The sequence below is a fragment of the Capra hircus genome, chromosome 7 (genome assembly GCF_001704415.2).
Source record: "Capra hircus breed San Clemente chromosome 7, ASM170441v1, whole genome shotgun sequence".
Lineage (NCBI taxonomy): Eukaryota > Metazoa > Chordata > Mammalia > Artiodactyla > Bovidae > Capra > Capra hircus.
The window spans coordinates 91,347,997-91,363,900 of record NC_030814.1 but is presented as its reverse complement, the minus strand read 5'-3'; the positions used below and the strand labels follow the sequence as shown (position 1 = coordinate 91,363,900).

The window sequence follows — 15,904 nt, the reverse complement described above, 5'->3', positions numbered from 1 at the left end:
AGCTGTGTGCCTTCTGGGGGGCTCCTGACTCTCCCAGCTGCCAGAGGCGCCACCTCCCTGGCTCAGGCCCCTCCCTCCATCCTCAGAGCCAGCAGTGCGGCATCTCCCGTCTCTCAGACTCTTTTCTCTGACCTCTGCCTCCATCACCAGTCTCCTTCTCTGAACCCATCTCCTTCTTAGAAGGACTCCTGTGATGCTGTCAGACAGCTCAGATAACCCGGGCTGAGCACCCATCTCCTGATCTGTAACATCGTCCCAGCCGCTGAGACCCTCTCGCTAGGTCAGGGAGCATCTTCACAGGTCCCATGATTAGGGCCTGAGCATCCTGGGGGTCACTATTCCATCTCCCTCAAACACCACGAGAAAAATCCATCACATAGGGCTTCCCTGGCAGGTCAGTGGTTAAGACTCTGCCTCATGATGCGGGCAACGCGGGTTGGATCCCTGGTCCCGGAAGAGTCCACATGCCTCTGGACAACTAAGCCCCGTGAGACGCAACTACTGAAGGCCACGTGCCCACACTGTGCTCCGCAACGTGAAGCCCACGCTCTGCAGCAAAGAGTACCCCCGACTCGCCGCAACTTGAGAAAACCATGCGCTCAGCAACCAAGACCCAGCAGGGCCAAAAATAAATTTTTTACAGAGTATTAAAAAAAAAATCCATCACAGAAAGAAAGAAGTAACAGTCACCACGCCCCTGCCATCTGGGACTGCGTCTGTGAGGGGCGGCCTGGAAGGACAAACACCTCTGCCCACTCACTCAGACAGAAGTTTCTAGAAAACCAGGAAGAGGACCAAGCAATACCCAGTGGTCTGCAATGCCGCCCCCCATCCCCACTGTCCTCCCACCATGCACAGAGCCTGGAGTCTCTCTCTGGCCGCAGAGCTGACTCACGGGCACAGCCTGAGGCCCCAGAGAGCCTTGGGAGCCGCTTCCAGCCACTTGTCCCTGCCCCAGGTGACCTTGGCCTGCATCTTCACGTTGGTGCCAGTGCTCCTGCAGGCGGGTGCAAGGCTGTCACCTCATCAGACCCCCTGCCACTCAGCTGAGCTGTGGGGAGGAGTCAGGAGGTGTGAGCTGCAAGCTGGACTGTGTGACACCGCAGGCAGAGGTCCCGCCCTAGAGCTCTATGCCCAGGCTCGGCCCGTCCTCCACATTCCCAGAGGCCGTGGCTGATCCCAGAGCCCCGTGGCTGATCCCAGAGCAAGCATGTACCACCCAGGAACAGCGAGGATCAGGCCCACACACTTGGAAGATGCTGCAGGGCCAGCAGCACTGGCCCACAGAAACCTCAGGAAGCCACGTGGGGCAAAGCCCCATGAATGGCGTGGTCACAACCTCGGGCAATAAGGGTGTCCTGGTTCGACACCCAGTCTTTCCACTTAAGTACCTCCCCCCAAACTGCAGGCGGCAGGCGAATCAACAGTCACGTGTACCCTAGGGTCGGGGCCTTTGCTCACAACGACAGGAGCAAACAAGAAACATTTAGCTCATTTCTCCACTGAAAAACTTGGGCTAAGCCCACCTTCTGCTCCTGATCTTCAGTATCTATTTGAACTTTGAAAAAAAAAAAAAGCTCTCCTTGTCACGACCCTCTCAAGAGGATGTGCCCATCATGAGGCTGCCCACAGAGCCCCTTGGGCACCACTCAACCACACCACTGTGAGAAGGGAGACATCAATGAACAGATGCAGCTATGCACCAATAAAACTTTATTTACAAGAACAGACAGTGGGCCAAGGGGTCCTCAGGCCACACCGCAGACTCAGAGGTCTGACAGCTACCCTTTAAGGAGCAAAACCTGCACGCCACCCCAGGGAGAGGGGAACCTGAGCTCCACGGCCCAACTCCTGGGTTCCTAAATCATGGTAGAACACACAAGACCACGTTCTAGTCCACGCAGGGCCCTCATCAGCCATGAGGCCTTGGTAGGAGCCTCCGGATAAGGTAAACACTGAACACAAGCCTTCCTCACCGTGGCTTGGAGCATGCGGCCACCCGTCCCACCCTGAATCCTCCCCCACCCGTGGGTGCTGACCACAAGACACTCAGGCTGTACCCTCTCCTGTCACGGCCACCCTCTGTGAACCCTCTGTCCCTGGTTAATTAGAAAAGTCTGGGAGAAGGTGGAAACCCTGGAACTGAAACTCAGAAGCAGCTGGGCCACAGGATTCTTTTCAAAGGATTCAAAAAATAATCCTTCATTTTTAGAGACCCTCCTCTCCCCATGACTGGGGTGGGGTGAATATGCCCCTCGGTGAAGCCAGATATGGCATCCCGCCCAGGGACACGACACAGACAGTGCTGCTTGTCCTGAGCAAGCCGGGTGGTGTCCCCTGAAACGCACGAGGCTTCTCAGGGCTTCTAGAAGTGAGGAGCCAACGTGCAGACATGTTCTCCATAGGAGAACAGACCCACCCAGCAGAACCACCCTGAGGGGTCTGGGCTCCTCCTGGGGCATCAGGTCCCTGGACACCCCAGGAACTCAGAACCAAACAGGGCCGCCTTCTCCACCAGCAGCCCTGGGAACCACACAGCACTTACTTCACGGTTCCTTGTCAGTCGTGGGGAGCGAGGCCGCAGAGACCAACAGCCCAGTAAGTGGCTTCTCTTAGGGTTTCTGTTGGGTTTCAGCAATGGCGATGGTTTCTAAAACGCACAGAATAAAAGCACGGTGAACAAAACTGATGGCCGCTGGATCTCAACTCCAAATTATGCAGCTCGCAGCTGCGTGTAGCCCAGGCATGCCTGCCTCTGTTCAGACGTTCCCAGGGACATGAAAATCCACAACCATGAGCACCTTTCCCCCAAAGCCTCCCGAAAACGGCCTAGTCTACATGCAGCTCCTAAACATCAGCTGAGGAAGTGAGGGCCTCCATGAACAATCACATCAGACCCAAGAAGCTTCTGGAAGCCTTAGGGTACAGGCCCTCCTGGGAGATGTACACAAAGTCCTGCCTCCTTGGGAACCTGCGTGCCCCTGAAGGACAGTTGGACGGGAACGGCCACGCGGTGACTGGACTGCCATTTACACCCCCAGGGGCAGCCGTTGTGCAGCTGAGACCCTCACAGAGCACAGGGTCCCAATCACGGCACTCACGGCCGGGCTCAGGGACACTTGATGAACGGACACAGGAGCAGACTCCAAACGTGGGGTGTGGCGCCAGGGCCCCAGCAGTCTGGCCTCCCCACCCCCACTTTCTAGACACAGGGGCTTGGGGTCTGCCAGATCCTTCCTGCCAGTGCCATCGCACATGCTGCCCACGGTCGCTGAGGGCTGACCTTCTGGGCTGGGCAGCTGGGTCCTAGGGCCCTGGGGTCCTGGCTGCATGGAACTAGGTCCCTGTACTTCCCCCAACTCAGCAGCAGCTTTAAATAGCATGAGTCCCACAAACACCATTTCAATAGACAATGCCTATTGACGTTTTCTTACTTTAATTGGGCCACTAAAATTACTGGGCACAGCCCACTAAATAGATTCCATGGTCTTCTGTACATTTTTTTTCCAGCTGAGCCACATGGCATGTAGGATCTTAGTTCCCTCACCAGGCTTTGAACCTGTGGCCCCTGCACTGGAAGCATGGAGTCTTAACCACTGGCCTACCAGGGAAGTCCTGATCTAACTGCCTTCTAACAGGTCCCACCTCCAGGGCTGAAAGGCCACACCAAGCTGTGGAATTACCAGCCTTGGGTGCTTGCTGCCTCCTCTGAACCTGCTAAGCCGCCCATGGCAACGTGAGATCCCAAGGGCTCCCTGGCCTCTCCCACTTGCCCGGCTACCACCTGCCCCTCCAGCAACAAGAGCTGGTGTCTGGGGATTCGATTACTCTGGCATCCCCCTCCACGCCCCCATGCGGCTGTGCCTGGCAGAACAATGGCCCCCAGCACATTCCCATCCTGGTCCCCGGGAGCTGCGACTATACTCTTCAGTGGCGACAGACCACAGGCAGGATTAAGCATCTTGACATGGCAGATGCTCCTGGGTTATCAGGGGGCCCGGTGTCACCCAAGGGTCCTTCGGAGAGGGAGGTGAGAGGGTCAGAGTCAGCAGAGGTCAAAGTGACGCGCTCTGAAGACGAGGGCCCACCAGCCGAGGAGGCGGCGCCTCTAGAAGCTGGAAATGGAGAGGACAGATTCACCCCCGGGGCCTCCAGGAGGAACACAGCCCTGCCTAGGCCTTGGTCCCAACCCAGTGAGACCCGGGTCAGACTTCTGGCCTCCAGGGAAGTGAGACGACAGACTCACGCTGTGTTAAGCCACTGTGTCTGTGGTCATTTGTTACAGCAGCAAAGAGTAACTGACCCAGCAGCTTCCAAACGCATCCCCCTGATGATGGAGGAGGGCGCCCTTTCACTCCCAGTGCCCACAGGTACCCCCCCTTCACGCATGTCTAATGGACCACGGGTCTCCCCTGTCACTTGTCACTGCCTCTCGGCACACTCTCTCCCCGGAGGACAATGACGACCCAGCAGCACGTTGGTGGTTAGGCAGAGACCACCTGAGCCCGTGGTCCTCGGCTGGACAGACCCCAGTCTATTGCCGTCCATGGCTGCAAGGTCACCGAGACCATGGGTCCTCCTGCCCTCATGCTCTGGGGGATGACAGCACTGACCCCAGGAGAGGAGGCTGCAAGCCCTGAGGCTGAGGTCAAGGCTCAGTCTTCAGGCTACAGGCAAGGCAAGGCCTCTGTCCACCCGGACCTCTGTCCATGCAGGGCTAGGCTCACCCACCTCTCTGGCTCCCATAAGGGCTGAGGACACCGTGGCCAGCCTGTCACCACCAGGGCCTTGGCCTCCTTCCCAGCCACAGCCAACCTGGCAAAGGGGAGCCAGGACTAAGGGATCAGAGGGGGCTTAAGAGTTGGCTGGGCACGGTGACCTCCTTCCAAAGGGGACGGCATGGGAAGAGGGGTGGCGTGACTCTACAGTAGAGACACCTGACCAGCACGACCTCAGCCCAGGGACCCAGGTCAACACCAGCAGGGAGGAGTCATGCTGACGGCAGACACCCCAAGATGAAGGATGAGACGGCCCCTCACCTGTGTCCTCTCCCTACACCCAGCGCCCCAGTGTCACCGTGAGAGAACACCAACTCCCACGGAGGGAAGTTAAACAAAATCTCTGACCCCAGTCTCCTCAAAGCCGTCCAGGGCATCAACAAGGACAGTCTGAGGACTACCAGAGCCCAGAGGAGCCTGAGGAGATGGTACGTCTCAACATCACAGGGGTCCTGACCAGGGTCCTGGGACAGAAGAGGACACCAGGGAGACACGAAGCAAGCTGGATGAAGCAGGACCCTAGTCTACAAGAAAGTCTCCATAAGGTTCATGGATTACAACAAATGCACCCATCATGTAACACAGAGTAACTGGAGACTGGGTGTCGGGGTCAAGGGTATAGGGAACTCGCCCTCCAGCCTCAATTTCTCTATAAATCTATAACTGTTTAAAAATTAAAGTCTAAGTAATTTTTTTTTTAAGGAAAAGAGAACAGAAAGGCCTGGTGTCTCCCACCGTACAAGCTGGCAGGGCCGGAAAGCCTATGCTGAAGACAGAACTCCGGGTAGACGGGGATATCCAGTAGGCGGGGGTAGGCAGCAAGATGACAGGCTAGGCCTCAGACACCACCACCTCGAAGAGGCACGGTCTGACCATTTCTCCTTTAAAAAGCGCCATGCGGCAATCAGATGATGTCGCTGTTGGAGGCACCCGCCAACGCCCCAGATGCTGATGGCTCCTCCTTCACCTCCTCCTCCGCCCTCCGCACAGGGCAGGCAGGTGGGGCAGAGAAGAAGCGGCAGAACAAGGGACGAGCCATCTGTTCCTACATGCTGGGGCACCGGAACTGCCATTGACTGCTGGCATCTCTGGAGACCCCACAGGGGTACCTGGGCCACCCAGGGCTGGCCCTCAGGTGGAGCCACCTATGCCACCCACATGACCTTGGAGCTAGGCCCAGGGCCTGAGAGATGACAAATTGACCAGTGTCTGTTGCCCAGAAAGGCAGGAAGCACGCGCCTGTGTGTTACCTAACCCAGGAGGGCGCAGGGCTAGATTTGGCCTGCTCTGCCCTCGGCCATGAGCCCTAAGAAGCTCTCAAAACGGGTCTGGGGCTTCCTGTCACTCAGCCTGGCCTGCAGGGGCTCTGTGTGTCCATCACTGGGCAAGGAGGCCACCCAGAGCCTCCATCATCAAAGTAGCATGAACTCAAGGGCTTTTGAAAAATATACACAGAAAGACACAGAAATAAGCACAGATGTCCCCTATGTAGGGATTCACATTCACAGTTCCAGGCTGTGTGGACCCAAGTGTCTGGAAAGCCATGCCACCCACAGCACTGAACATACCAGCACCTAGATGTCGGCTTTTAACCACCCTCTCCTACAGCAGGACCCAGGGCTCCCTGGAGAAAGTCAAGTGCAGGGCGGGGGCAGGGAAGATACAAGGTGAGCTGGAGCCCCTTGTGGGGGCAGGGAGGGTGCAAACACTAAAAGATGGGGGCCCCCAACGACAAAAGTGAGGACAAGATGAACAGCTAGCATCCTGGACTGTAACCCACAGGATACTATAAACACATGCGCATCCTTAGATATGAAATTCAAAATGTAATGGAAAGGGGAAGAAGCGACCGCTGTCTTCTAGAGAAGAATTCTAGTTCATAGGAACTTCCTTGGTGGTCCAGTGGCTAAGACTCCAGGCTCCCAATGCAGGTGGGCTGGGTTTGATCCCTGGTCAGGGAACTAGATCCCACATGCCGCAACCAAAGATCCTGCATGCCACAAGGACGATCGAAAATCTCAAGGGCTGCAACTAAGACCTGGCACAGCCAAGTCAATAAATATCAAAGGAAAAATAAAAAGTGTTCTAGTTCATAAATGCAGAAGGAATGCAGGCAACATAAATGCAATGCAATGTGAGTCCACAGTGACCACTGCTGCCAGGAAAACCCACGGTGGACGCCAAAAGCGGCATGCAAATACTTGATAAGAAACAGGCGCGCTGTCTCCAGGTCCCAGCAGGAGAGCCTGAAACTTCACATCAGAGAATCCCGGCCAGGGCCACCTTATCCGAGGGGTGAAGGTTGACCCCACAGGCAAGGAGACGCATCAGCACATCACCCCAGGGCAGCCTCCAGCAAACGCACAGCTTTTGTGTAACCGTGAGAAACCAAGCCAAGGTGAGGGATGCTCCAAAACCCCCAAGCAGCGCTCTCCACAAGTGTCAAGGTCATGACAGCCAAGCAGACTGAGAAACAGCCATGGCCCTGAGGAGTCTAAGGAGGCTGACACCTTCACTGTGCGGTCCTGGCTGGGGTCCTGAGCAGAAACGGGGCTGAGAGGGTCAAGCCCTCTCAGGGAGGGGACTGGGACCCTAATCAAATCTGAAGCTATTATCACTCCTTCCGGTCACCCTTCTGCAGTTATGTCAGGTGCTAACATCCGGGGAGGCTGGCTGAAAGGAACACAGGGAACTCTCAGTACTGTCTTTGTAACATTTCAGTGCCTCTTAAATTATTCCAAAATAAAGTATCAAAAGCACACCCACAGAAAAACTTTAAAACACAACCACCTCTATCTCCTTCCTCTGAAGCTCACTGCACAGCGGGTCTTAGTTGGAAGAGGAGAGCCTGGATGTCAAAATATCCAAACCTCTAAGAAAAGCAGAAGCCAGCTGACAGCAGCCTGCAGTCCGGTTTCAGGGCCGATTAAAGACCCAACCTGCTGAACATGAGTTCCCGGTGCTTCCTGTTCGACAGACCTGAAAAGCTAGTGTTTTCATCAGCCTTCACATCCTGGGACAAGAGCCTCTCATGTACAGATATCTTACCAGATCCTCTGTGTCCTTATGGACAACAAAATGCCCCTGAGGAAGCAGTGATGGCTCAGAAAGGAGGTGGGTCCTCTGCGTTGTCTGGATCCCCACTAGGGAGGCTCTCACTTCATCACCTGGAGGCATAAGAACTGTATTGTTTCTCTTTAACCTCCACCCCTGAGACTAGATACAAAATAGTTTGGGGGACTTCCCTGGTGGTCCAGTGGGCTAAGACTCCACGCTCCCAAAGCAGGGGGCTGGGGTTCAATCCCTGGTCAGGGAACTGGATTCCACATGTTGCAACTAAAGATCCTGCATGCCACAACACAGACCAAAGATCCCGCCTGCCGCAGCTAAGACCCTGGGCAGCCAAATAAATCAATGGTGAAATAAAATAACTTGGGGTGACAAAGCCGCAGCGATTAAGACAATGTGGTCCCGGCCTCAGGATGGACAGAGAACTCAGTGGACAAGAGTGGACAGTCCAAAAATAAACATGTCAAGTTAGCTGGTTTTCAATGAGGTTGCCAAGACTGTCCAAGGGGTGAAGAGCAGTCTTTTCCACAATGGTGCTGGGACGACTGGATGTCCACGTGCCAAAAAATGAAGCTGGACCCCTAACTCACACGACAGACAGAAACTAACTCAAAATTAGCTCACGGGTTTAAATGTTAGTGCGAAAACTCTGAGAAGAAAACACATGGATTAATCTTTGTGACCTGGGATTAGACAATGGTGTCTAGATACAACAGCAAAAGCACAAGTGACTACAGAAAAAAATTAACAAACTGACTTAGTGCTTCAAAGGACATAATCAAGAAGGTGAAGACAACCCACAGGAGAGGTGAAGGTATCTGCAAACCTTAGATCTCAAAAGGAACTTGCATCCAGAATATATAAAGCGCTCTTACAGTTCAACAACAACAAACACAAAATCTGATTCACAAGTGGGTAAAGGACTTAAATGGACACTTCCTGGAAGGAGATCTACAAGCAGCCAACAAGGACCTGAGAAGACGCTAGATGCTGCAGCAATGGAGCCAAGGACAAAAAGAAGCTACACCCCAGAGGCGGTCTCTAGAGCCCACTCCCGGGTGGCGGAGCTTCACACAGTTTCACAATCACACTTCCCACTGTTCATCCTTCTCTACTCTCTAGAGACCACAGTGGGGATCCAGGGGCCAGCACGGATCCCTAGAGGCCTGGTCCCAACCCATCACATGACCGGGAGCAAGTTCCTAATCCCTGTGCTTCAGATTCCTCGCCTCTCAAGTGGGGCACCACAGCCTGCTCGTGCTGTTGACCACAGGCAGAGGCATCCGAGAACCCTGGCGCAAAGCACACCCTCGTATATGGCAGCTGTCCTGGGCCATGTCACCTAGGAGCCTCAGCAGGACCAGGAAGGAAGATCTGATGACAGGCCCCCAGGACCTCTCCCAAGGGCAGTCTGGCAGCATCTCATTTTTGAAAAAAATACCCCCACCCGCTTCCAGCAGGCTGCCCTCAGGCCTTCATGACCTGGACACACGGCCTCCCTGTCCAACCTGGCTCCTCTGCAAGAACAGCCCCTGCAGGGCTGGGAGCACAAGGGCCTGGTGACTGGGTGTGGGGAGGGTGTTAAGAAACAGACTTCTGAGCAAGCACCAGGCCCGGATTTCGTGGGCCCGAAACACAGGAAAGTGACCCACCAAGTCCTGAGGGGCACACTGTATGTGCGCTGCATGCCGCAGGGAGGTGCGTGCACACAGCTTTCTAGAGGGTGACCCCCTCTGGGGACTGGGGGTGGAGGTCACAGGTCAGGTGGCGGGGGAGGCAGGGTGGCATCTCAAAGCACTGGGGAAGGATGGAATTTAAACAATGGGGCTGGGATGGGGGTCCACCACTGGGAAGAAGGTCAAGTCAGATCCACAAGGAACTCATGAGGAATGAGGACCCACACAAGCACTGACAGGGAACACGGAGGAAAAGGCTTTCCAACGGTGGCTCAAAAGAGGCAGCAGAAGGAAAGATTCAGGCGCCTTCCTGGCAGTCCAACGGTTAAGCTGCACTTCCAATGCAGGGGGCGCGAGTTCAATCCCTGACTAGGGGCCTAAGACCCCACATGCCGCTCAGTGCAGCCACAAGAAAAACAAAAGATTCGTAACTCTGACTATCTCAACAAAATTAAACCACCATTAAAAAGCCAAAATGCACCCAGGACACTGAGATTACATGCTTGTAATACATGCTGCAAAGGGCTCCCTAAGACATATTATTACTAAGTTTACAAAATTAGGGGGGAAAGGGCACAAATCCAATGAAAAGTGGGTGAAAAGCATCAAGAGACTACTCACAGAAGATATCAAACTGGCTTTTCACATATTAGGTGATGCTCAACCTCACTCCTCATTTTTGGAAATGCCAAGTAAAACTACACAGAGACCCTGGTACTGACAGCTCAGGACAGCAGGTCTGTTCTAAAGAGAACAGAGCCCCCTGCTGGTGAGGCTGAGGGCCCAGACCCTCTCAGTGCTGCCGGAGGAACAAACCCATCAGCCTTCCTGGGAGGGACCCTGGTGGACGCTAACACCTGTGATTATCTTCTGACCCAGAGAACCCACTGTGGCACTCTTCATGAATGAGAAAGCATACATGGGACTTCCCTGGAGGTCCAATGGTTAGGACTCTGCGCTTGCACTGCTGAGGGAGTGGGTTCACGCCCTGGTCAGAGACCTCAGATCCCGCAAGCCATGCTGCTGCTGCTGCTAAGTCACTTCAGTGCTGCACAGCCAAAAAAAAATGTCTGCCCTTCTAAGACATAAGCTAATGAGATGGTTCCTGAGGAGGGAGGGGGGGACTGACATCTCTCCAGACACCTTTCTGCACAGTTCTGACCTTGAACCATGCTACGTCCCACATATTGTAAGAAAGAGGGAATGAATGAAATCAACAAGAACTTGGGTGGATGGGAATCCTACAATGAAATACAAACAGAAGCAAACCATACCGAATTTCAAGTAAATAACACAACCACAAGGATGAGGAAAAGGAATAACTGGCCCATGTGGCTTTTAAACATGGCTTTGGAGCTACATGCCTTTGAGATCAAGATAAAACAAACACTGACTTATTCCAGAGGCTTCTTTGACTGTGGGTGACGCAGGGTTCTCAGCGACAGAGTCAGGGGTTACAGAACAGGAAAGGGGAGGTTGGCACGCAGTCCGCACGGAGGCCTGAAAGTGCAGGTGTCGACGTGAATTCATGGGCACTAGCGTGTGTGTGCCGAAGCAGAAACAGATGTGGTGTCTGTGTGGTATACATACACAGATACACTGTGCACGTGTATACTTATTTACACATGTATTTCCCAGATGAGAGGGCCCAGCAGCAGAGACGCCCCTTTGGCAGTGAGCACTCTAAACACCCAGGTCTTGGTTTCTAAGCACCCACAAGAAGAACCAGGGCTCCCTGGAGAAGTCAAGCCCAGAGCTGAGGCCCCAAAGCAGGGAAGTAAGTGCCCAGAGGCTTCGAGCACTTGCCAGAGGGACACAAGGAGCCACAAGGTGATGAGACCACCCCCTGCCCCGGGGGAGATCTGGGACCACTGGAGTAACAGAAACCAAGCACAGCCATGGGTTACAACCCAGAGTCAGGTGAGGATGCACACGGCCTCGCTGACACCAACGAACAAGTGGGGCTGAAGAGACAGCTGCTGTTCCCAGGAGAAAGCCGGCTGACAAGTGCGGAAGAAGTGGTGAAATGAGACAACCCCCTACTTTGCAAGAATCGACTATGACTACAACTCCCGTGGTGGTCCAGAGGCTAAGACTCCGCACTCCCAATGCAAGGGGCTCAGTTTCGATCCACCCGTCAGGGACCCTGATCCCACATACCACAGCTAAGACCAACTAAGACCCAGTGCAGCCCAATTAATTAATTTTTTTAAAAAGAATCAATGATGGCTACCCAAACAAACAGTGATTGTTTGGGGAACAACAGCATGTTTACACGGTCCCCAAGGACCTGCTGCAAGAAACTTATCAATTATAAATGATAAAACTGTGACTTCAGGGTGGGGAAATCTGGCAGACACGCCCTTATCCTAGTGGGCCAGGCTGATGTCAACAGAAGTGGGCTCCAGACACCAGGGACTCCATACCACTTCCAGGACATTCCTGACAGATGTGTGGGAACCACCAGACACACCCACATCAAGCAACGCCCCGCAGGACAACAGGCCTGAACTCTCCCAAAGCCCAAGCCATGAGCTTAAAGGGCAGACTCAGAAACTGACCCAGATAAACAGAAATGAAAGCAACATGATGGATGAAATGCAGGGAGTGAACCTGGACTCTCCTCTGGGAATTCACTTTCTGATTTTGATAATGTGATTAAGAGCATCCCTTGTTCAGAAGAGATGAACACCGAAGTGTTGGGAGGTAAAGAGGCATGTATCTGGAACAGTTAAGGAAAAAATGTGCAGAGAGAGAGAGAGACCAAAAACAGAAGAAAAGGGATAATAGCCAGCAAACTGAAAGCGAACTCGTGGAGAACTAGAGAACAGGGGGAAAGGCGTCTGCGGATTCTGTGTGCCGTTCTTGTGACTTTTCTGGAAAACTGAAATCACATCCCCTGATAATTTTATTCAAAAAAAAGAAAGAGAGAGAGAAAGAAAGCACTTGGCTTGAAAAGATAAAAATAAAAGGAAGCACGTGGGCGAAAGGCCAGCGAGCCCCGGAGGCTGCCAGCACCTGCTTTCGGAACGTCGTGGACAAGAACACGGCCTACCGGCCCACCTACATCTTCACTGGGCTCGGGGGGGTCAGGGAGGCAGCCTGGGTGAAGGCCACCTGTCCCCCTGGCCCAGAGCCCAGGCAAGGGGCAGGCGCCACACAGAGAGAGGGGTGGATGCCAGCGCCCTGGGAGGGGGCGCCCCAGCAAGCCTGCCTGGCCAGAAGGCCACACCTGGCAGACACTCAAAACACCAGCCCATTCTCTATTCATGTGTGTAGGTCTTAGACGCTCCATGACTAACCACTTAAAACAGTAATCGTTAAGAGAATCATCTTCCTATTTCTCTGCAAATGTGCTCCTAATCTTGTGGGCATCTGTGTAGGCGTGAAGGATGAACATGTACACACGTTCTGTGCCCAGAGAGGCCCCTGCCCATCATCCACGGCCCCAGGCAGGGACCCTGGATGGATTCCCTGACCTCGTGAACATCACTGTCCTTCCAGTTTGCCTGGGGCTTCCCTCAGAGCTGGTATGAGGGTCAGGGATGACCAGGACAGATGAAAAGGCCAAAGATGGGGACCCAGGGTCACCAGGTGCAGGCCAGCTCTAAGCACCGGGCACATTCAAGCAGTCCCCAAGATCCTTGGAAGCAGGTACTGCTGTCATTGCCCATTTCACAGATGAGCAACCTGAGGCACGGGGCAGCTGGCATCACACAGCCAGCACCAGGGGAGCCAGCTCGAGATCACAGCCCCAGCAGTGAGCCTCACCAACCCACACAGACCAGCACAGCCAGGAGCCACACGGAAAAATAGGCAGCTCAGGCCCCACCTGGTGCCTCCAGACTGGATCCTTCTAAAACTGGAAAAATGGAGGAGAAAAAAAGTGGGCCAACATTGTGGTAATCTTAAGGAAGGGAGGACCTCTCTGGGCTGGTCACAAGACCAGGCGCTTTAAAAGAAAGGACAAATTTGGCAATAAACTTTAAAATATTCTATGTAACAACACATCAAAAATAAACTTGGATGAGAAACGAGAAACTGACAAAAAGTGTATAACACAAAAGACGCTAATAGCCCTAATATAGAAAGGGTTATAAGAGAACACTGGTTCTCAGCCAGAGGCGACTGTCCCCCAGGGGACATTGGTGGCATCCGGGGACATCTGTGGCTGTCACAGCTGAGGGAGGAAAGAGGCCCCTCGCGTGGCGGAGGTGGGGGTCAGGGGCGCTGCTCAGACCCCTAGGCCCAGGGCAGCCCCACAGAAGGGTCTGGCTTAGACATATCCACAGGCTGAGGCTGAACATCTCCGTTAGAAGTCAAAAAACAAATACCCCAATTTAATACGTGGGGGATGGCTATGAACTGGCAACGCTAAAACAGCTTGACTAGGAAGTGACAGATTAGAAGGAGGGACAAAAGCTGGGGCTGTCACCAGGATGACGAGAGCCTCCAGCTGTTGCAGGAGTGTTCCCAGCTTTCTGGGGACAACTGAGAAGCACTATTCCAGACAGAAAAGGAGCCTGAGCAACAACGCTCACGGGAGTCTACCTCGAGGAGACAGCAGCCAAGGTGTTCACCGCAGTGTTAGAAAAAACAGAAGTAAGTTCAGCGCAAGTTAAGAGGAGAGGCAGTGGGGCTTCCCTGGCGATCCAGTGGCTAAGACTCTGCGCTTCCAGTGCAGAGGTGCAGGCTCAGTCCCTGGTCGGGGAGCTAGAATCACACATGCCTCGAGATGCAACCAAAAAAAATCACTAAAAAAACAAGAGAGAAGCAGCAGTAAGAAAATCATACCCACTCACACAAAACGAAGGAACGTGGAGCTGATGAGCTAGAAAGACGTCTACCGGACACAGGGTGATGGCCAGACAGTCGACACCAAGAACGGGTCTCTGGGGGGCAGGACCTGGGGAAACGTGTAATTCACACAGGCTTCTGACTCTACTGACAACACTTATGTGTCACTTTTGAAAAAAACAAAGACGACTCAGAACCGCCTGGAGGGCTGTACCTGGGACCCACGGTCCCGTCCCTCCAGCAGCTCCCTGGCTGGTCCATCTGGGTGGACAGGAGCTGACCTCAGGATAAAGAGGCAGAGTGTCTGGGAATAAACCATCACCAAAATGATCATGGTCCCCAACCTAATTCAGATTTAAAACACCAAACCACACTGGAACCCTCGTCTATGACTGGTAGGACTGGACCAGGGTGCAGCCGCTTAGGAAGACAATTTGGCAGTTTCTTAAAGCCTCAAACACAGTTTCCATCTGACCCGGCAATTCCACTCCTAGGTGTCTACCCAAGAGAATCAAACTTGTGTCCACACAGAAACTTGCACACGAATGTCTGATGCGTCGCAGGCCATTATTCACAAGAGCCAAACAAAGTGGACACAGCCCAGATGTCCATCAATGCGTGAGCAGATAAGCAAAATGTGGCCTGTCTGCACAGCGGGACGCTACGCAGCCAGGAAAGCAGAGGAGCAGTGACACTCACTGCAACAGGGTCTCCGAGAACACGAGGCGAGCGAAGCAGACACCAAAGGCCGCCCAGAGTCTGCGAGAACACGAGGCGCGCGCGAAAAGCAGACAGACACCAAAGGCCGCCCAGCGCAGGGCTCTCTCTACAGAGCACCCACGCTGGCAAACCCACAGACAGGTAGATCTGCTGGGGGGCTCTGCGATTACACGGATGGGACACGTCCAGAAGAGGCCGATCCACAGAGACATAGAGTGGGTTCATGCTTGCCAGGGAAGAGCGGGGAATGGAGAGGGACTGTTTAACAGGTACGGAGTTTCCTTCTGGAGTGATGAAAACGTTCTAGAATTCGAGGGTGGTGACCGTCACACATCCCTGTATGTATGTGTAAGTATGTATATGTATATATAATACAGCACATTATATATACTAATAATCACTGAGCTGTACACTTTAAAAAGGGTGGATTGTGTGGATGTGAATAATACTTAATAATCTGCTATTAAACAAAATACCAAGGGACCTCCCTGATGATCCAGTGGTTAAGAATCTACTTTGCAGTGCAGAGGACATGGGTTTGCTCCCTGGTCATAGAACTAAGATGCCACATGCAGCTGGGCCACTAAGCCCATGAGAGGCAACAGCTGAGCCTGCACAACACAACTAGAGAGTTGGAGCACCACAACAAAGATCCCGAGGGTATATCCAAGACTCACTTCAATAAATATTTTTTTAAATAAATAAAAATTAAATTTTAAAAACACCAAGCCAGAAGGAAAAAAAAAAAAAGAAGCATGAGAGCTCCCCAACATTCTGATCAAAACTCTGATGCTATTATAAAGCTTTAACTGAATGTACCCAGAACTTTGTGGCCGCCCATGATGTCAGTGACCAGAGGCGCCC

The 15,904-nt window shown here is 53.4% G+C and overlaps 1 protein-coding gene across 1 annotated transcript in view; it reads right to left on the bottom strand.

Annotated features, from left to right (window-relative positions):
- KDM4B (lysine demethylase 4B) overlaps nucleotides 1–15,904 on the bottom strand; it is a 118,671-nt gene that overhangs the window by 87,812 nt on the left and 14,955 nt on the right. Inside the window, exon 2 of the mRNA XM_018050893.1 lies at nucleotides 2,546–2,650. The gene's annotated coding sequence lies outside the window, so the exon portion shown is untranslated. The remainder of the gene's footprint in view (nucleotides 1–2,545; nucleotides 2,651–15,904) is intronic.